Source organism: Zingiber officinale, chromosome 1A, assembly GCF_018446385.1.
Source record: "Zingiber officinale cultivar Zhangliang chromosome 1A, Zo_v1.1, whole genome shotgun sequence".
NCBI lineage: Eukaryota > Viridiplantae > Streptophyta > Magnoliopsida > Zingiberales > Zingiberaceae > Zingiber > Zingiber officinale.
The window spans coordinates 135,070,270-135,092,018 of NC_055987.1; the positions used below are offsets into that span (position 1 = coordinate 135,070,270).

General features: G+C 37.3%; 1 pseudogene; it reads left to right on the forward strand.

Annotated features, from left to right (window-relative positions):
* The first annotated feature begins 825 nt into the window (after nt 1-825).
* Nucleotides 826-18,397, forward strand: LOC122003486 (annotated as a pseudogene).
* The last annotated feature ends 3,352 nt before the right edge of the window (nt 18,398-21,749 follow it).

The following is a 21,749-nucleotide window of genomic DNA, read 5'->3' on the forward strand; positions in this document are numbered from 1 at the left end:
ACTCTCATAGACATCAGTGGAACAACAACGATTTTAAGCAAAAACCGATGTCTTTGAGTATTTTACACCGGTTTTTCCAAAAATCGGTGTCTATGAGCGTAGATTTTCGCTTATAGACATCGGTTTTTTAGGCGATGTCTATGAGCGCCTTTTTTTCATTAATAGACACCGATTTTAATAGCGATTTTTAAAACCCGGTGTTAATGAATCAAAATAAAATATTATAATTTTCCCATAGCCAAAATTTGCAACACTGTGAAGTTCCCTCCAAACCTAAACCTATATCGCTTCCCTTCCTCCGAACATCTCTCTCAGCCTAAACCTAAACCTCCGACCATCTCTCTCAACCTCATCTCCCTCTTCCCCTTCCTAGATCGACGCCCCTTCCTCTCCCGATCAGGATCAAGACACGATGCCCTTGCTTCTCCTCCAACCACAAACGTCCTCATTACACTTCGCACTCGACCAAGCGAAGGATAAGATACCGCCATGGCAGCTTCCGCTTCTCATCCTCATCTCGCCTGTAACTCCGCTAACCAAGGCCACGGTTACGGAGGAGGAGGAGAAGCGTCTGCGTTGTAAAACCTCGGCCACGTTGCTCGCAGTCTCGCTTGTTTTTTTTGTTGGTCCAGTCGGCGATAAAAGTTTCACCTTCCCCCAATCGGACGCTTTCTCAGTTGCTTCTATCTCTTTTTCCCCAATCAAAAGGGAAAAAATGGTTCTTTTTCATTGTGGTTGCGAGAGGTTGATTTGATGTGAAACCCTAGTCACTTCCATGCTGTTAGGTCGATTTGTGTGAGCGGAGGTATCATATTCGAGCTCGATATGGGAAACTGCTGCCTTTCGCAGAGGCCGTCGCCCGGGAGGACATCAAGACCTTCCCTCGTCCCCATCATGACCACGGCACCCGCCCACTAGCCAACAAGAACCACCTCCGCTAGAACAACGGCGGGCACTCCAAGTGAATGGCGGCGGTTCTTAGTGGAGATGACAGGGCGGTGGGCAAGATCGAGGAGAAGTACGTGCTGGATCGCGAGCTCTGTCGCAGGGAGTTTGGAGTCACCTACCTCTACCTGGACCACTTCACCGGGGAACTGCTGTCACGCCCCCAAAGGAGTCCCTGCCAGACAAAAATCCGACAACATCTCCCCTGTACCGGTGACAATATAAAGCATCACTACAAACAAAATATACATCAGCCACATGCGGCTGGAATATTTATATGCACAACCACGCAGTTATAATAACAACCCACACGGCTAGAATGAAACAATCACAACCACGCAATTATATATAAAACAGCCCACACGGCTGTACTAAAAACCAACACAGCGGAAAAACGAAAACGGAAAGCCCAATACAACACAATCAACACACTACTAGCCGACTAGGCTTTATACAACAACCACAACAACAAATACAACAACCCACCAAATACAACAAATACAAATAAAACATATACAAAACTAAAAACGACCTTCGGATGTGACGTAGGACCCGGCAGACAGGATACTCCGAGCGACACTCCAACCATCTACCTGAAAACATAAAGATATACATGCGGTGGTGAGTATAGGTAACTCAGCGAGTAATAGAAAAGATAGTGCATGAACTATAAATAAACATGGAGATCAAAAGTATACAGTCTCAGTAGGGAATCAAAGAACACGATCCTACTATCATAATCAATGCATCTGAACATATCAGACCTACTAACCTGACATACATACTGTACAAACCACAACCGACATAATGATAGATACATACCCAATCTGGAATCGACACCTGGTGCAATGGTCAGTAAACTCACCGTATCTGCAACAGACCTACTCGTGACACCTGTGCAATATAAATACGACTGCAAATACATGTAAAATAAATGACATATATGCAGCATGACAACCATATGCAACAATCATATCGTAAACAAATGCAACATGCCACAAACACGTGCAACTAGTACCCACTAGGCATGTATGCAAATATATCTCCAAAGATGCACCGTGCATCAAATGCAAATGTGCATGCATGCTCCATGGTCACCCCCGCCACCTCTTTAGACACCACGACCCCTGTATGGCCGAGAGGCTTAGGTCCGTGACAAACCGTACAAGCCTCACGCACGTAACCGCTATAAAGCGACTGAGGCGACAGTATACTATGTAGTTATCTAACTACATAGCTAAGGGTCCCTGACCACTCACAACTCAAGCCCCCTGACTACTGTACCCTCAAGATCCACTACTCCAGAGTGGTCGAGGCTGACAGAGTAAAAATACCGAGCAGCTGAGTAAGCGCGACAGGACATAGCTCCACTCCTAGCTACCACTCTCCATCAGTGGTAGAGTGGACAGCTATAAAAACTGACAACCCTCTCAACTACAAATGAGAAGATAGTCATCAGTATGCAATGAATGATGAACATGATATATATGTATATAATCATGATACAAACACCATCATCATCCATGCAAACTCTAACTCCACATAAGCACTCCGCAACATGAATATAATCATCATGATAAATCCACACATCCCACCAAACACATGTACACAACTACACATGTATAATCAACTAAGAATCTCCAATAATCCCATAAGACACATATACATAAATACAATCAACATGTATCCTCCAGTAATAAACACATCAGACACGTGTATAAACCATAAACATATAATCAACACAACTCCTCCAAAAGTACATAACCAAACACGAGTGTACATAAAATATGCAAATGTACGGTCAACATGATGACTCCTAAAACACATACCAAGCTACGCACAATCCACATTATATGCAAAATCAGCATGGTAAATCCAATCACTCGACAATCCCTACAATACATACTCTACACGCGTAATCACAGCAGAATAGAAATCAAGAGTTGAGACTGTATATGATATAACTAGATCATCTCTAAGCTCAAGCAAAAGTATCAAGCAGGAAAAACAGCAGCCGAACACGATATAAGGTAAAGTAACCAAATCCGTCAAATAACAATCATGCACTAAGCTCAAAGAAAATACATAGAGGCAAAGGAAGAAATACCCTCCTTTAAAAAGATAGATCGTGTCAAGTAATCCCGCGTCGAGACGCTCGTCCCGAATCCAAGTCCTACATCAATCAATATATATATATATTTTTTTTTTATTTAGCTAAATTCATATGAATTTAAATAGCTAAATAAAAGCCCTAACCCAATTAGGATTACTCTAATCAAACCTGATCTCTGATAAATCCTCAATCCAACTCCTTCTAAATCTAAACATAACCCAAAATCTATTAATCAATCAATTGTATCATCTCTACTAAACATCCAACATCAATCTTACATAATCCACCTACTTCAATTAATCCAACCCAAAATTAATCACCACTGACCATCACACTAATCAAATCTAATCATCCATAATCATCTCATTATCTCTTATCAATATGAATTAAATCAATACATCTACTCACCACAAATAAATCTAAACAAGAATAACAAAACCCTACAAGCCATAGAAATACCTAATTTAGCGATATACTAATGAGAAAAACAAAAGTACATCATCAAAATACACTCACCTAGAGATAAGGCAGCTAATCCAATAGTTAGCAGCCTTTCTTTCACTGTCCGGAAGCTACAAAGAACACTACCACCAAATTCCTTCCAAGATCAAATCCAGAATCCAACTATAGAGAAATTGGTTTACTGAAACCCTAATAAACAGAACCATACTCACCTCCATCAAGCCTCTACTTCTTCACCGCAATCTTAGCAGCCGCAAGAATTGAAGAAGATGATGACCTGCTCAGGGGAGGTTTATCTCCAAGTTGAGCTAAAGCTCTCCTCTGCCCCAAATCAGAAAGAACACAATAACAAGAAGCCAATTACACATGAATCCTTAAATTCAAAGAATTCCTCGACGTTGCCTTACCTCAATCAGTTACTTCCTGATGGTATCACTTGATTCTTCCGCTGGTGGTGATGCGGAACGCTCTCTAATGAACAGATGGAGGAGGAGGATGACTACAAGAATCAACCGGCCAGGGTCGACACGAACCAAATCCCCCACAGTGCCCTAGATGCCGAGCATCAGTCGATCGTGAGCAAGAACAGCCAAAGAAACAACCACTCGGCCGGAGATGGCTGGTACCGTCGAGATCTAGCAATGTTTTGCCTCCAGTGCTGCGGCGATGAGCGGTGATCAATGGCGTCGGGCGGCGTTGAGCAGAGACGCGAGGGAAAGGGAGGAGAGACGCACGAGGGGAGGGAGGGGAGAGACTCGACCAAAGCACGTTGGAGGAGAAAGCCGCTGCCGACGGTGAGCTCACGGCGATCGGCACGATGGCATCATCACACGCGCGATGAAGGGATCGGGATCAGCAAGGAGATCGGGAGGGGAAAGGAATTAAGAATCGGAGGAGAGAAAAAGGATATTAGGGATTTGATTTTATACCTTAGGTTAAATTTAATTAAGATCTAAGTCCATTCTCAAATCAACTCCTACTTAAATGGATATTCCAAATAAACCTCCTTTGTATCCCGAATCCATCCCTTTAAAGCGGGTCATACGGACTCCATTTAAATCCCAAAAAATTTCTAAAAATTCCTGAAAAATCCAATAAGATTTTTCATCCAATAATATTTATTATTTTAAATTTACGGTATCTTACAACTGCTCGCCTGCAAGTCGATCTCGAAGAGGAAGCTGTGGACGGCGGTTGACGTGGAGGACGTGCGGCGGGAGGTCGCGATAATATGGCACCTGCCGAGGAACTCCAACATCGTGAACCTACGGGAGGCATGCGAGGACGACGGAGTCGTGCATTTGGTCATGGAGCTGTGCGAGGGCGGGGAGCTCTTTGACCGCATTGTGGCGAGGGGCCACTACTCAGAGCGCGCGGCAGCTGTGGTCATGAAGACCATTGTTGAGGATGTCTTCATGATCCATGAGTTCCTTCCTCAGTTCCTTGTGTTGGAATTGGCAGCAACTTGGGCGGAGAAGGGAGGATGTCTTCTCCTGCTCCTCCCTTCTGAGATGGACTGCGAAGCCCTGCATAATGGACATTGATGAAGCCGGAAGAGGCGCCATTTTGGGTACACTTATTTTCTCCTTCATCCCCCATTTCCTCCCTTCTTTCCCACTATGATCACTTGATTTTGCTGCATATTTCATTGACAAAGAATGATCATCATCTATCAGTTTAGGTCCCATGGTGTATGGCTGCTTGTACTGCACGAAGTCCTACCAAAAGACCCTCGCCACTTTGAACTTCGCAGGTCCAAATCGTCCTCATCTTCTACTGCTTGCTGATTTTTTTCCCCCTTTGATGAAGTGTCTTCTTTCTAATTAGAAAAGCTTGGACCAGTTGAAGTTTCTGTGTAAGTACGGATGTGGGCACATTGATTTAATCCTGTGATTAGGTTCAGAATAGATAATTAACATAACATTTCTTCCACTGATACTGTCTTTATCTGATTATTTTGTGTTGCTAACAATGTGGTGCAGCCGTGGAACTATCTATGCTAGTGTTGTCTTCTAAAATAGTTCGTGTATTGACGTTAATGTTGTTCTAAGGAAAGAATTTATCTCACAATTCATTGTTTACTTAACATTTTGTTCCTTGCATTTCGCTAAGTTAGTTTACTACAACAAAAGAATACTTCGTAAGAATGTTTTCCTTATTTTCTCCTCCTTGGTAATATTTTAAGAACTATTGGCAATGCACTTATTGAGATTGTTTTCATGTCTACTTTGAATATTTTGATCTCTGAGTGTCTGGAATGAGAAGATTAAGTTCATAATATTATGAATGGAGTGAACTATTGGCAATGGCACTGCTTGAAAAAGAAGCAATTTTTGTTCAGTGGAGTTGAGGGAGAGTTTTATTTTTACTATATTCATCTATTTATTTTAGTCTTAAAGTTCTCCTGGTTAATGAAGTTAGAATGATTAGTTACCATATGAATGCATACTAATAGTCTTCATTTTTGTTGAGTCTCATTAATGATCACTTCCATTCAATAACATAACTTGGAGTTTAGTTTTACTATAAGGGTGTGCTCTACTTTTTTTTTTCCTCTTTTTACCCCAATTCTAGGTGAAAGATTTTCTGAGATAGTTGGAAGCCCTTATTACTGTTAGGATGTATACTAAAAGCCTAGCTTTTGGTATAAAACATTTATCTAGAAATAAGAATCACATTGGTCAAATGTCTACATTTATGATAAATGTAGTTGTTCAGTTAATTTATATTGTAGATAACATGGTGTGTGGTGTCACACATAGAAGATCATGTTATCAGTACCTTATAAACAATAGCTCACGACCATGATGGAAAGGAACAAACCATTGGAAGGTCGTAGTGTAATTAGATGTTAGTTTATCTTAACTATATAATTACACTAGTACACTAAGAGTGTATTGAGTAGGACCATTAGAGGTCGTTTTCTTTTATACTGACTTTATAAAGGAACAAACACCTCAGTTATTATGGAAGTATGTGCTCTTAATCCTAATATAATAACAAGCACATATATTTGATATTTATTTCTTTAATTTATCAATGGGTGAGATTTAGTTCGATGAATCAATAAGCCCAATAAGTTGGGAAATGATATCACTTATAGTGTGTGTTGTTGATTATAGAAGGAAACTGTGTCCTAGAGATACTAGGTTGATAATGTCATCAAGAGGAGCTCATAAGGATTGTCATGTTAAACCCTGCAGGTGGACTTAGTCCGACATGATGATAAGGTTGAGTGGTACTACTCTTGGACTAAGATATTAATTAAATGAGTTGTCAGTAACTCACTTAATTAGTGGACATTCGATATCTTAAACACAGGGAGACTAACACACTCATAATAAGAAGGATCCCAAAAATGTAATTTGGGATTGGTGCGGTAGTTCAATAATAGTTCTCTAGTTGAATGAATTATTATTGATAAAATTAAGTTGTGTGTTCGGGGCGAACACGGGATGCTTAATTTTATCGGGAGACCAAAACCAATTCCTCCTCTCGGTCCCTATCGTAGCCTCTTATTTATAGAGTACTATACCCACCTATACCCACCTTCTATACCCACCTAAAGGGGGTCGGCCAAGATAGCTTGGAATCAAGCTAGGGCCGGCCTAAGCATGGTTTAAGGTGGCCGGCCCTAGCTTGAACCCAAGCTAAAGGGGGCCGGCCATATTAAATTAAAAAGAATTTTAATTTTAATTTTTATGTGGAAGACATAATTTATTAAAGAGAATTGAAATTAAAATATCTCTCTTGTAAAGGATCTACAAAAGATTAAAGAAAGAGATTAGATCTCTTTCCTTATTTGTAGATTGGTGAGATATTTTATTTTCTCTTTAAAAAATTATTCACATGTTGAAAAATTAAAATTATAGAATTTTCTTTTTATTAACCATGAAGGGATTATAAAGGGAAATTTTATTTTTTAAAATTTCCAAAGACAAATAAGGAAGTTTTAATTGTTGATTGAAACTCTCCTAATTTTTCTATTTGAGGTGGCCGGCCATGATTAGTTGATTAAGAAATTTTATTAAATTTTTCTTAATTAATTATTGTCAAAGAAAGTTAAGGAAATTTTATTATAAATAAATTTCCTTATTTGCCAAAGCCAAGGAATATAAAAGAAGGGGTAGGGGTGTCTTCATGGGATACAACCTCTATTATTTCTCTCCCTCTTTTCCTTGGTGTTGTGGCCGGCCAACCTCTCTTCCTCTCTTCCTCTTGGTGGTGGCCGAACCTTCTCTATTGGCTTGGTGCTCTTGTGGTGGCCGGATACTACTCGGAGAAGAAGAAGAAGAAGGAGAGAAAGCTTGTATCCCTTGGAGCTTGGTTGGTGTTTTGTTCTTCGTCCTTGGTGAAGCTTCTTTGTGTTGGCCGAACCTAGCTAGGAGGAGAAGAAGGTGCTTGGTGGTTTCTCATCTCGGAAGATCGTTGCCCACATAACGTCCGAGGTTAGAAGAGGAATACGGTAGAAGATCAAGAGGTCTTTCTAGAATGTATAACTAGTAATTTTTCTTTCCGCATCATGCTAGTTATTTATGGAAATAATACCAAATACAAGAGGCTTACGATTCTAGTGTTTCGAATATGTTTTTCGAAGTTGTGTTCTTTTGTTTTATTTTTCCTTGTGATTTGATTGTTCTTTTCGGTTAACCTAAAGTTATTTTAGGAAATTAAATATTAGATTTCTATAAAAGGTTTTGTCTAGTCGGTGGTGGTTGCTCCCATATCCAAGAAGGTCATGTGCCTCGCCACGTCAGTACTGGGAACCAATTATGGAAATTAATATTTAATGGAATTAATAACTTAAGGTGATTTGGGTCGAACGTGTTAAGTTCCGCAAGAGATCCAAGTCAAAACCTAAAAGAACAAATAGATTAAGTTTTGGATCAAATGTGTTAAGTTCCGCAGGCGATCCAAAATTTAATTTAAAAGAACACATGGTAGCTAGGAAAGGTTCGACACTTGTACAAAATTTTTGTACAGTGGAACCTCTAGGCTTTCCGAGTAGCAACCAACAATTGGTTTCAGAGCTAGGGTTTTACCTCTGTGTATTTGGTATTAGTTTAATTATGCACATGTCATACATAATTTAGGCAGGTTAATAGTAGGATGTGCTAACTTTGTGGATGCAGGATCCAACTATTATGGCTTATAGTTATTATGTGTGTGATTGGACCCTTGGACATGTCAAGGGCATTTATTGTGTGTGCATGATTGTATTATAAAATACAGCAGGAGCTGTATTTAGTTTTATTAGGATTTTATTTTTGATCTAGTTACATGTACATTCCTTTTATGGAATATAGGATCGATGGATGTAAATTTTATTTTATGTTCGATCTAGTTTACATGTACATTCCTTCGAGGAATATAGGATCAAAATGTAAAATTCTATTTATGTCGTGGATCGAATCTTGCAAAGCATGGAACCTTCTAAGGACCAGAGGCGCAGCGGAACTAGGAGCAAGATGGATGCGACAGCTAGACCTGGTGGCAGTGGCCAAATATGGCAGCAGCTTGGGATGACAACACACGGAGGACAACAAGAGATAAAAGCCATAATAGTTGAAAATTAGATTTTCTATTTATTGCTTTTATATTGTGCTGTGTGTGCATGTTAGTTTACATATTTAGTAGGCTAGCATAGTTAAAATTCCTCATTTATAAATAACTAAGTGGGAGAGGGATTTTTAAGTAAATCCCATGGTCTCCATTACTGGTTTGTAAGTGATGCAAATAAGCTTGCGCGTTGGCTCTGAGTGCCTTCCTCCATAACGGATGAGCTTGTTTGTGGATCACTAGAACAGACTTCCATTTTTGGATGACTATAGGAAGTTAATTAAGAGCGTGTGATCTTCCCCAACGGAAGGGGCATAATCTTATTAATGGACTTAGTGTCAAGTAATGGTATACACTTAGACACATCTAATAGTATCCTCCTCATCGGAGTCACTGCTATTATTTGTGTGACCAAATGATACCAACTATTAATTTTATTTGTCAAAAAGTTAGGTTGACAAGATAATAAAATTAATGGGTTAAAACCCTCCTTTTACAAATGTTGAATTTGTATACGTCCACACTAACGTGGCATGCAAAATTCACGGTGTTTGAGGTGTTGGTGAATTTAAATAATATTGTTTGAGGAATCAATATTTTTTAAATTCAAAAGTTTTTGACCAAATATTTGATCAAAGACAGCTCAACTATTAATTTTATTCGTCATAAAGTAAAGTTGACGAGATAATAAAATTAATGAATAAAATCTTATCTTCGATTTTGTATACGTCCACACTATCGTGGCATACAAAATTCATGGGGATTTTTAAGGAGTTGATCTTGACCAAGTATTTTTGTGATTCTTAGGATTTAAAATGTTTGTCAATCCCCTAGTAGTCATACTATAAGAAAGACTTAGTAATCCCAATTGTAATGATTGGAAATAGGACTTGGACTTTAAGGTAGACTGTCTTCTTAGAACTAAGAACAATATAGGTGTATTTAATTCATTAGTTGAAACATGTTTAGTGGTGTTATCTACCAGAACCTGGAGTGTAGATACAGATGTCATTAATCATGTCCGTAATTCATTGCAGGGTTCCAGGAAACCCGACAACTAAATGAAAATTAAAACACCGTCTACATGGGCACTACTGTAAAAATGGTAGCTGTTGCAGTGGGAGATGTTTATCTTTTGATAAGAATAAAACATGGATTTTTGAGTAATTGTCTTTACGCACCAAGTTTAGAAAGAACTAGTTTTCAGTTTCTAAACCATTCAAAGAACTTGATATTCTGCCTCTTTTAATAACAAAGTTGTTGTTAAGAAAAAGAGGGAAGTTATCTGTTTGTTGGTTGGCAATTTATAAATCCAATAACTCTCACGATGCAACAAATGGAAATTAGTAACACGTCTTCTAACTTTAAGAGAAAGTAACCTTCGAAAATGAGCCAATTATATTTTTGGCTTCTAAGGCTAGGTTATATTAACTTGAGTAGGATTCATTGGTAGCTGATGAACTTTTGGGTTCATTAGTAGTGAAAATCTTACCAACCTATGAGTCTTACTTGGAAGGAAAAATAACCAAGAAGCTTTTAAGTCTAAGGGGTATGGAGTCAAAGATATATTGGAATTGGTTCATTCTGATTTGTGTGATCCTATGAGCATCCAGGCAAGAGGTTGTTTCAAATATTTCATCTATTTTATAGACAACTATTTGAGATACGGATATATTTACTTGATGTGCCGCAAGTCTAAGTGCTTTGATTAGTTCAAAGAGTACGAGGCTGATGTGGAGAAACGACAAAGTAAAAGTATCAAGACACTACGATAAGATCGTAGTGGTAAGTACCTCTTGGGAGAATTTAGGAGTCATTTATCAGAAGTAGGGATTCAATCCCAACTAACTGCACCTGGTACACCCCAACAGAATGGTGTAGAAAAAGGAAGGTATAGGACTCTTATGGAAATAAGTAGATTGATGAGTTATTAAGAATATTATCAAAATCATTTTAAGGATATACTCTGGAAACGGGAGTGAATACAGTACCTTCTAAAGTCAGAACTCTCTACTCATATAGAATTACTGAATAGGCGTAAGCCTATTTCGAAGCATATTCAGATTCGGGTAGTCCAGCACATATGCAGGAGAGAGACAATGATAAGTTGGATAGGAATTCACTTGTTTGTGGGTTATCCTAGTGAAATGAAAGTAGGTTTATAGTCTTAAAAATCAGAAGGTCATTGTTAGCATTAATGACCGATTTTTAGAAAAGGACTATGTAATAAACCATGTGCCCATAAGAAAATTTGTTCTTAAGGAAATAATAAAAGGCATGTCTAATCTAGTACCAACTGTACAAGATGAGATACCACAAGGAAACTGCAACACGTATCACAAATGATACACAATTGCAGAAAGTGCCTTGTTGTAGTGGGAGGGTTGTTAGGCAACCTAAAAAGATTCATGTTTTGGGAGAGTTTTTGGACTTGATCCCTGGAGGACATGAACCTGATCTCCGGACATATGACGAAACACTCCAAGATAAAGATGCAACATCTTGGTAAAGAGTAATGAATAACAGAATTAGAATATATGTATTCTAATAAAATCTGGAAGCTTGTAGAACCACCAAATGGTGTAAAAGCCTTTGGGTGTAAAAAGGTCTATAATAGGAAAAGAGGGATAGAAAGGAAGGTAGTAACTTTCAAAGCAAGGCTTGATGAAAAAGGAAACTTTTTCACTGGTAGCCATGCTTAAGTCTATCCGGATTCTTTTATCTATTTGGCAAGTGGATGTCAAGACAGCATTCCTTAATGGAAGTCTTGAAGAAAGCATCCATATAAAGCAACTAGAAGGGTTCATTGTAAAGGGCTAAGAGCATCTTGTGTGCAAGCTCAATCAGTCTATCGACTGAGGCAAAGCTTCAAGGTCTTGGAACATCCAGTTTATCAAAGTAATCCAGACCTATGGATTTATTGAGTAAACGGATAAGTCTTGTGTATACAAAAGGTGTGATGGAAACGTGGTGGTGTTTCTTGTACTATACGTAGATAACATTTTTGGTAGTTGGGAACAATATCAAAATGTTGTCAGAAGTAAGGGTATGGTTGTCCAAATAATTCGATATGAAGGACTTGGGAGAATGTATATATTTTTGAGATCAAATTAATAAGGGATCGCAAGAAAATATATATATATATATTACTTATCCCAAGCTTAATACATCGGAAAAATCCTTGCTCATTTTTAGCATGCAAAACTCCTAGAAAGGTTTCTTATCTTTTAAGCATGGAGTGTCTTTATCTAAAGAGATGTCTCCGATGACATCAAAGGAGATTGAGGACATGTAGGCAGTTCTTTATGCTTCGGCAGTTAGACAACCTAATGTATGCTATGCACGAGATCAGAAATCTGTTTTGCCAAGGGCATAGTTAGCAGATATCAAAGTAACCCTAGACAAGGACATTGGACTGCAGTAAAGCATATATTAGGCACTAAGAGATTATATGCTAGCTTACAAGGCAGTTAATTTGGTTCCTGTAGGTTACATGGATTTTGACTTCCAATCGGATAGGGACAATAATAAGTCGACCACGGGGTTTTGTGTTTACTTTAGGAGGAAAAGTCATAACTATGGAAGAGTGATAAGCATAGGTGTTTTTCTGGACTCCACCATAGAAGCTGAGTATATGACAAGCCTCTGAGGTAGCCATAAAAGCTGAATGACTTAAATAACCTCAAGATAGACTTAGATATGATTTCTAGTTTGTCCAAAGATTATTACAATTTATTGTAATAATAATGGTGCAGTAGCAAACTCGAAGAAACCATGAGTCTATAAGGCAAGTAAACACAATAGAGCGCAAGTACTACCCAATACGAGAAATTGTATAACGAGGAGAAGTTGTTGCCGCCTATATTGCATCAGATGATAACCTAAGGTCCTTAAGGCAAGAGTTTTTTGAAAGGCATGGGAATCAGATGTATGGCAGCAGATATGGCAGCTTAGTCTTTTAGTATAAGTGGGAGATTGTTAGGATGTATACTAAAAGTCTAGCTTTTGGTATAAAACATTTATCTAGAAATAAGAATGACATTGGTCAAATGTCTACATTTATGATAAATGTAGTTGTTCAGTTAATTTATATTGTAGATAACATGGTGTGTGGTGTCACACATAGAAGATCATGTTATCAGTACCTTATAAACAGTAGCTCACGACCATGATGGAAAGGAACAAACCATTGGAAGGTCGTAGTGTAATTAGGTGTTAGTTTATCTTAACTATATAATTACACTAGTACACTAAGAGTGTATTGAGTAGGACCATTAGAGGTTGTTTTCTTTTATACTGACTTTATAAAGGAACAAAGACCTCAGTTATTATGGAAGTGTGTGCTCTTAATCCTAATATAATAACAAGCACATATATTTGATATTTATTTCTTTAATTTATCAATGAGTGAGATTTAGTTCGATGAATCAATAAGCCTGATAAGTTGAGAAATGATATCACTTATAGTGTGTGTTGTTGATTATAGAAGGAAACTGTGTCCTAGAGATACTAGGTTGATAATGTCCTCAAGAGGAGCTCATAAGGATTGTCATGTTAAACCCTACAGGTGGACTTAGTCCGACATGACGATAAGGTTGAGTGGTACTACTCTTGGACTAAGATATTAATTAAATGAGTTGTCAGTAACTCACTTAATTAGTGGACATTCGATATCTTAAACACAGGGAGACTAACACACTCATAATAAGAAGGATCCCAAAAATGTAATTTGGGATTGGCGCGGTAGTTCAATAATAGTTCTTTAGTGGAATGAATTATTATTGATAAAATTAAGTTGTGTGTTCGGGGCGAACACGGGATGCTTAATTTTATCGGGAGACCAAAACCAATTCCTCCTCTCGGTCCCTATCGTAGCCTCTTATTTATAGAGTACTATACCCACCTATACCCACCTTCTATACCCACCTAAAGGGGGCCGGCCAAGCTAGCTTGGAATCAAGCTAGGGCCGGCCTAAGCATGGTTTAAGGTGGCCGGCCCTAGCTTGAACCCAAGCTAGAGGGGGCCGACCATATTAAATTAAAAATAATTTTAATTTTAATTTTTATGTGGAAGACATAATTTATTAAAGAGAATTGAAATTAAAATATCTCTCTTGTAAAGGATCTACAAAAGATTAAAGAAAGAGATTAGATTACTTTCCTTATTTGTAGATTGGTGAGATATTTTATTTTCTCTTTAAAAAATTATTCACATGTTGAAAAATTAAAATTATAGAATTTTCTTTTTATTAACCATGAAGGGATTATAAAGGGAAATTTTATTTTTTAAAAATTTCAAAGACAAATAAGGAAGTTTTAATTGTTGATTGAAACTCTCCTAATTTTTCTATTTGAGGTGGCCGGCCATGATTAGTTGATTAAGAAATTTTATTAAATTTTTCTTAATTAATTATTGTCAAAGAAAGTTAAGGAAATTTTATTATAAATAAATTTCCTTATTTGCCAAAGCCAAGGAATATAAAAGAAGGGGTAGGGGTGCCTTCATGGGATACAACCTCTATTATTTCTCTCCCTCTTTTCCTTGGTGTTGTGGCCGGCCAACCTCTCTTCCTCTTGGTGGTGGCCGAACCTTCTCTATTGGCTTGGAGCTCTTGTGGTGGCCGGATACTACTCGGAGAAGAAGAAGAAGAAGGAGAGAAAGCTTGTATCCCTTGGAGCTTGGTTGGTGTTTTGTTCTTCGTCCTTGGTGAAGCTTCTTTGTGTTGGCCGAACCTAGCTAGGAGGAGAAGAAGGTGCTTGGTGGTTTCTCATCTCGGAAGATCGTTGCCCACACAACGTCCGAGGTTAGAAGAGGAATACGGTAGAAGATCAAGAGGTCTTTCTAGAAGGTATAACTAGTAATTTTTCTTTCCGCATCATGCTAGTTATTTATGGAAATAATACCAAATACAAGAGGCTTACGATTCTAGTGTTTCGAATATGTTTTTCGAAGTTGTGTTCTTTTGTTTTATTTTTCCTTGTGATTTGATTGTTCTTTTCGGTTAACCTAAAGTTATTTTAGGAAATTAAATATTAGATTTCTATAAAAGGTTTTGTCTAGTCAGTGGTGGTTGCTCCCATATCCAAGAAGGTCATGTGCCTCGCCACGTCAGTACTGGGAACCAATTATGGAAATTAATATTTAATGGAATTAATAACTTAAGGTGATTTGGGTCGAACGTGTTAAGTTCCGCAGGAGATCCAAGTCAAAACCTAAAAGAACAAATAGATTAAGTTTTGGATCAAACGTGTTAAGTTCTGCAGGCGATCCAAAATTTAATTTAAAAGAACACATGGTAGCTAGGAAAAGGTTCAGACCTTTGTACAAAATTTTTGTACAGTGGAACCTCTAAGCTTTCCGAGTAGCAACCAACAATTACATGGCTCCAGAAGTTTTAAAACGGAATTATGGACCAGAAATTGATATATGGAGTGCTGGAGTTATACTCTATATCTTACTGTGTGGAGTTCCACCATTTTGGGCTGGTAAGCTTTCTATCAATAAATCCATTTTGCACACTTCATTATTTGTTCTACCACTTTCTACAAATAAGTTACTTATTGTCTATTGTAAGCTTTCCATGAATAAATCTATTCTTTATTAGTTCTATCACTTTATGCTAATAAGATACTTATTTTCTATTAATTAATACACTTTTTGTATTTCTTCAGATACATTTTCTATCTAACGAGCTATGATTTCTTAATTGCAGAAACTGAACAGGGAGTTGCTCAAGCAATTCTTAGGGGCGTAATAGATTTCAAATGGGAACCATGGCCTAGTATTTCTGATAGTGCTAAAAATTTAGTTCGGTTGATGTTGGAACCTGATCCCAAGCTTCGATTAACTACAAAGCAAGTGCTTGGTATGTTTACACTGTATGCTATTTGTTAATATAACTTCAATGGAAGTGTCCCTAACATTTGATAATTTGAGAATTGAGATCATTTTTATTATCTGGGATGGTATCCATATTTCTTTAGCTTGTCATCCTGTTCTTGGGTTTTCTACTTGGTGTTGTTTTCTTTCTTATGTCGAACTGATGCTTATACATTTTTTCCCCATACAGAGCATCATTGGCTTCAGAATGCAAAGAAAGCCTCAAATACCTCTTGGTGATGTTGTCAAGTCAAGACTTAAACAATTTTCATGATGAACAGATTCAAAAGGAGAGCTTTAAGGGTTTGTCTCACTGCAATTAGTAGTTAAATGGGATGTTTTTGATTGCAGAGTATAACTTGGTTTGGTTGATTATTCATTAGGTTATTGCTGATCACTTATCTACTGAAGAAGTGGAAGACATTAAAGATATGTTCAAGATGATGGATGCTGACAATGATGGCATTGTATCCCATGATGAACTCAAAACTGGGCTCGCTAAATTTGGTTCACATCTGGTGGAGTCTGAAGTGCAGATGCTTATTGAAGCAGTGAGTATATTAGTTAAATTGATTTGGATTGAAAATGGTTTAATTAGTTAAATTGCAACTATGAGAAAACTTTGTTGCAATAATTTCTAGTTTGGAATATATTAAGTTCCCAGGAATGATAGATCTATCACTATATGATGTGGTTGAGATAAATGATGAATGTGTCTCTTTTTAAGCATTCAAATTAGTCATCTTGTTACCTGGTGCTCTTACTACTTTTTTAACTATGATTTTTGGTCTTGGTTTACTAATATATTATTTATGTGTTTTTACAGTTTATAAATCTCAAGTACTCCAGAGTTGAAATTGATGAAGTGTGGTTCGAGTGGGCTGAATGCATGCTAGATTACATTTGAGTAGGAAAGGTATTTGATTTTTGAAAACTTTGGATGATGCATGCATTTGCATGGAATGTAAATTGCGTATATTATCCCATGTCAATTTCTTTCTGATGGTGATATTCTAGGATTTCTACAGCATGTATAATTCTTCTATTTTTATTCTTTGCTATAGTTAAGTAGACCAAATGATACTTTTGTTTGACAGATTAGAACAGTGGATGTTTTAACTCAGAAAACTAGGCATTTGAAGGTGAAAAGTGGTGAGATTAGGGAAATGAAAGGCGCAAGAAGAATGGAGCAGTATCGCAAGTTGAACAGATTCTGATTCTCATAATTTAATGTAGCCTCAGCTTGATTTTTGACTCACCATGTTCTACCTTGATGTGTACAATATCTATTAACTTTTGATGTAAAAAGAATATTTGTGTATTTTATGGATATTGTTGTAAGAAGAATATTTATGTAATTTATGAATATTTGTGTATTTTATGGATACTGTTGGAAGAAGAATATTTATGTAATTTGTGAATATTTGTGTATTTTCTTGGATACTGTCGATTTTTCACTGTTTCAGAAATCGAATTTGTGTCGTTAAACAATATTGATATTACATCGGTTTTCCACTGCTTTAAAACCGGTGTCATTAACTAATATTACATCAGTCGTATACCATTGTCAAAACTGGTGTTATTAACATATAATATTACATCGGTTTTACACCCGATGTCGTTAAGTGATACTACACCGGTTATAACCCGATGTCTAAAATGGCAGACCTTTTATATCGCCTTCATAGACATCGGTCGAAAATGTAATAGACAGTGGTGGAAAACCGATGTTTATGAGGGTTTTTGTTGTAGTGCTTCAGTAGCGACTTCAGTAGCCTGTGATCATTTACCAAGAGATAAATCATTTTAGTTTAATTGTTTAATTTTTTTTCTACTTAAATTTGCATAGGCATCACAAACACTAAGGCACGTTCTATGTTTGCTACTATTCCTTGAAAACACTTGTCACTCTGACAAAAGGAGCATGAAAATAGAGTGAGCACTGCAGAAGAACACAGAATTTCAAACAATAAGAAAGCCATAACTTTGCTGAGAAATTAGAAAATCATTTTCTACTTACAGAATGTCAAGTCTTCCAGAGTCAGCAATGAAGAGATGACCTTGAAACAGATCATATCGGCTAAGGTTAACATTCAAACCCACAGAAGGTCCCCTCTCAACAATAAGTTCGAACAAAAATGCAAAATATGCATTTAACTCCTGATCAAGCTCAAATTGGTCAAGTATGGAAGCACTGGTACTTTCATTTCGGATGAAAAACAAAAATACTTGACTTTTGTTACCCAGTTCACAAATCGATAACCATAAGGAGTACTTGGGGAATACTTGACATTTGGTGCTCGACATCGCAGAGCACAGAGAGCTCAAAGGGCTTCTTCAGAAGGCCTCTCAAATGCTTGGAAAAGGTCACCTGCCGGCTGGCCAGGTTCTCTATCCTCCTCATCTACGTCTTCCCCCTCACCATGTCGACCGATTAGTCGATAACACACCTGGAGGCAGCGCCGAATCTTACCGCGATCAGCAAAATCAGTGAGCAAGGAGCTCCGATCAGTCTTGGCCACGCAAGGATCGACAAGGAGGGATCAAATCGGAAGAAGGAGATGAGGAATCGAGGTTACCAGATATGGGATCGAGAAAGAGTGGAGGAGGGCGACTTCTAGCGACCCGGCGATGACTCCAAGCCACACAGGCAGCCTCTTCTCACCCAAAGGAAGGGGAAGAGGAAGATGAGGCTGAGAGAGATGGTTGGGCGGCTAGCGGCGAGGAGGAAAGTAGTGGCGGCATTGAGACGGAATACGGTGGACGGCGCGATATAGGTTTAGGTTTGGAAGGAAGAGTGAAGTGTTGTAAATTTTGGCTAAGTATTGGTGGGAAATTAAATTATTTTATTTTATCATAGGCACCGGGTTTTAAAAACCGCTATTAAAATCAGTGTCTATTAATGAAAAAAAAGGCGCTCATAGACATCAGCTTAAAAAACCGATGTCTAAGAGCGAAAATCTGCGCTTATAGACGCTGATTTTTGGAAAAAATGGTGTAAAATACTCAAAGACATCGGTTTTTTCTTAAACACGTTGTTGTTCCACCGATGTCTATGAGGATTTTTCTTGTAGTGGGTGATATGATGTTATTAAGATGTTATTCACGATTTAGGTAGCTTAAAACCCTAGAAACATGCCTTGAAGTTTTGGCCAAGAAGAATTAAAAGGCCTAGAGAAGTTTAAACTCAAATTTTTCTAGCATATGTTTTCTCTCATGATACCTAATATGTGATATGATGTTATTAAGATGTTATTCATGATTTATGTAGCTTAAAACCCTAGAAACATGCCTTGAAGTTTCGGCCAAGAAGAATTAAAAGGCCTAGAGAAGTTTAAACTCAAATTTGTCTAGCTAATGTTTTCTCTCATGATACCTAATATGTGATATGATATTATTAAGATGTTAGTTATGATTTATGTAGCTTAAAACCCTAGAAACATGCCTTGAAGTTTCGGCCATGAAGAATTAAAAGGCCTAGAGAAGTTTAAACTCAAATTTGTCTAGCTTATGTTTTCTCTCATGATACCAAATATGTGATATGATGTTATTAAGATGTTATTCATGATTTATGTAGCTTAAAACCCTAGAAACATGCCTTGAAGTTTTGGCCAAGAAGAATTAAAAGGCCTAGAGAAGTTTAAACTCAAGTTTGTCTAGCTTATGTTTTCTCTCATGATACTTAATATGTGATATGATGTTATTAAGATGTTATTCATGATTTATGTAGCTTAAAACCCTAGAAACATGCCTTGAAGTTTCGGCCATGAAGAATTAAAAGGCCTAGAGAAGTTTTAACTCAAATTTGTCTAGCTTATGTTTTCTCTCATGATACCTAATATGTGATATGATGTTATTAAGATGTTATTCATGATTTATGTAGCTTAAAACCTTAGAAACATGCCTTGTAAGTTTCGGCCAAGAAGGAAATGAAAAGGGGCTTAGGGAAGTTTAATTCCAACTAGACTTGATTATGTTTTCTTTTATGCTATGCCATGTACCATGTGATATTAGTTCAAAGTTTCATGCTTAATGTGCTTAAAAGAAACCTAGATTCATGCTCTATAGGTTTCGGCCAAGACATGGAATTAGGGTTTGTAGAAGGTTCAAAACCCCAACTATGCATGATAATAACTCTCTATGATATGCTATGTGATATGTGGACCTTATGTCACCATGTTATGCTTATGCAAGCCTTATGTATGATGAAATGTCTAAGAGTTGCTTCCCTATAAGTTGGATCAAGAGCACTCTTCATGATATGACAAGAAACATGATATGCTATTTTACTTTTGTATGGCTTGTACCGGACCCTAAGAATGGTCCATGGGATGGGCTCCTAAGTTGTCCCTAGGTCAAAGCACGGGCCTAGTTCCTAGTAGGTTCGAGATTGGCTACCTCGGATTTATTTAGGATGCGCGCAATTCATGTATGTGGTACAATGCTGGACCCTCATGTTGAGATTTATGTTCAAGTATCTATATAATATATGCTTTCAAAAGAACATTTTGCGTATTCTTATTTCATGCCATATGATTTTGATACATGTTTTCAAAAGAACATCGTGCATACACTTATTTCATGCTATATGATCATTATACTTTAGGAGGATGCTCTCTTGAGATATGTCTATGATACCTAGATGAACATGCTACTACCTTATGTTTATGCTTTCATATGCTATGTTTATGATTTTGCCCAAATGAGTATGACACTACTTTATGCTAGCATGAAATGTTAAATCTAGATGTTAGTTAAATGAATATATCACTACTCCATGATTTATTACTTTTGTGAATAGGAAAGGATCTTACTAAGCCTATGTGCTTATAGTTTTAAATTTCCTTGTACTGCAGAAAAGGATAAAGAATGACTAAACTAAAGGGAGCAGCAGGAGGGGCAAAGGATGTGTGTGGCAGTGGTATGGTGGAAGAGATCTGTTTTGTGTTTCAAGACTTATATATGTTTTAAGCTTTTGCATGTGAACTATTTCTTTCTTGCTACTTTTGATAATATTAACTTGAATTTGTTTGGATGGTTTATACTTAAGGGGATCTATACTTGCTCTTGCTTCCATGACACCTTGGAATGTTAAGTACTTGTGTAATTAGAGAATTGTTAATTATCATGAACTCTAGAGAACAATATACATATTTAATTTCCTTCTTATTAGTACACTTTATGCTTTAGTTAAACAAGCATGTATCATATTTCAAGTAATAAATAGTACATAAATTTTATATGCATGAATGCTGGCATGTTCACATGTTTTGTTTATATGATTAAGTTTTAATAAGAAGAAAAAAATCCTTCCGCTGCAATGATTTCATATGCATATATGTATGTTCGCGTAGCGCCACCCTTGCTATTAGTAAGGGAAGGGCGGGCGTTACAGGTTTGAACTAAATCAAGGTCATATTGGGCCAAAATTGTCTGATTAAACCAACATGGTCAGTCTGATTTAGTGAACCAGATCCAGTTTAAGTCCGACAAAAAAGTTTAAACCCAACCCAATTAATTAAGACAATTAATAATCCCAATTATAATTAATTCCAAGTGCATCAATTAATTGAAACGTAAGTTTGATAACACAAACTTAATCCAACATGCAATAATCAAATAAATTCTCAAAAAGTAAGTTTGAGGAACAAAATTACTATTCGACCATTTTCTTCGCGCCACTCTGCCTCCACGCAACCACGACAGACATGGTTGTCAGCCACAAAGGCCAATCACTGGCCTACAATGGCGGTCGCTGATCCTTTCTGGCGTTAGATACTGGTCGCCCTT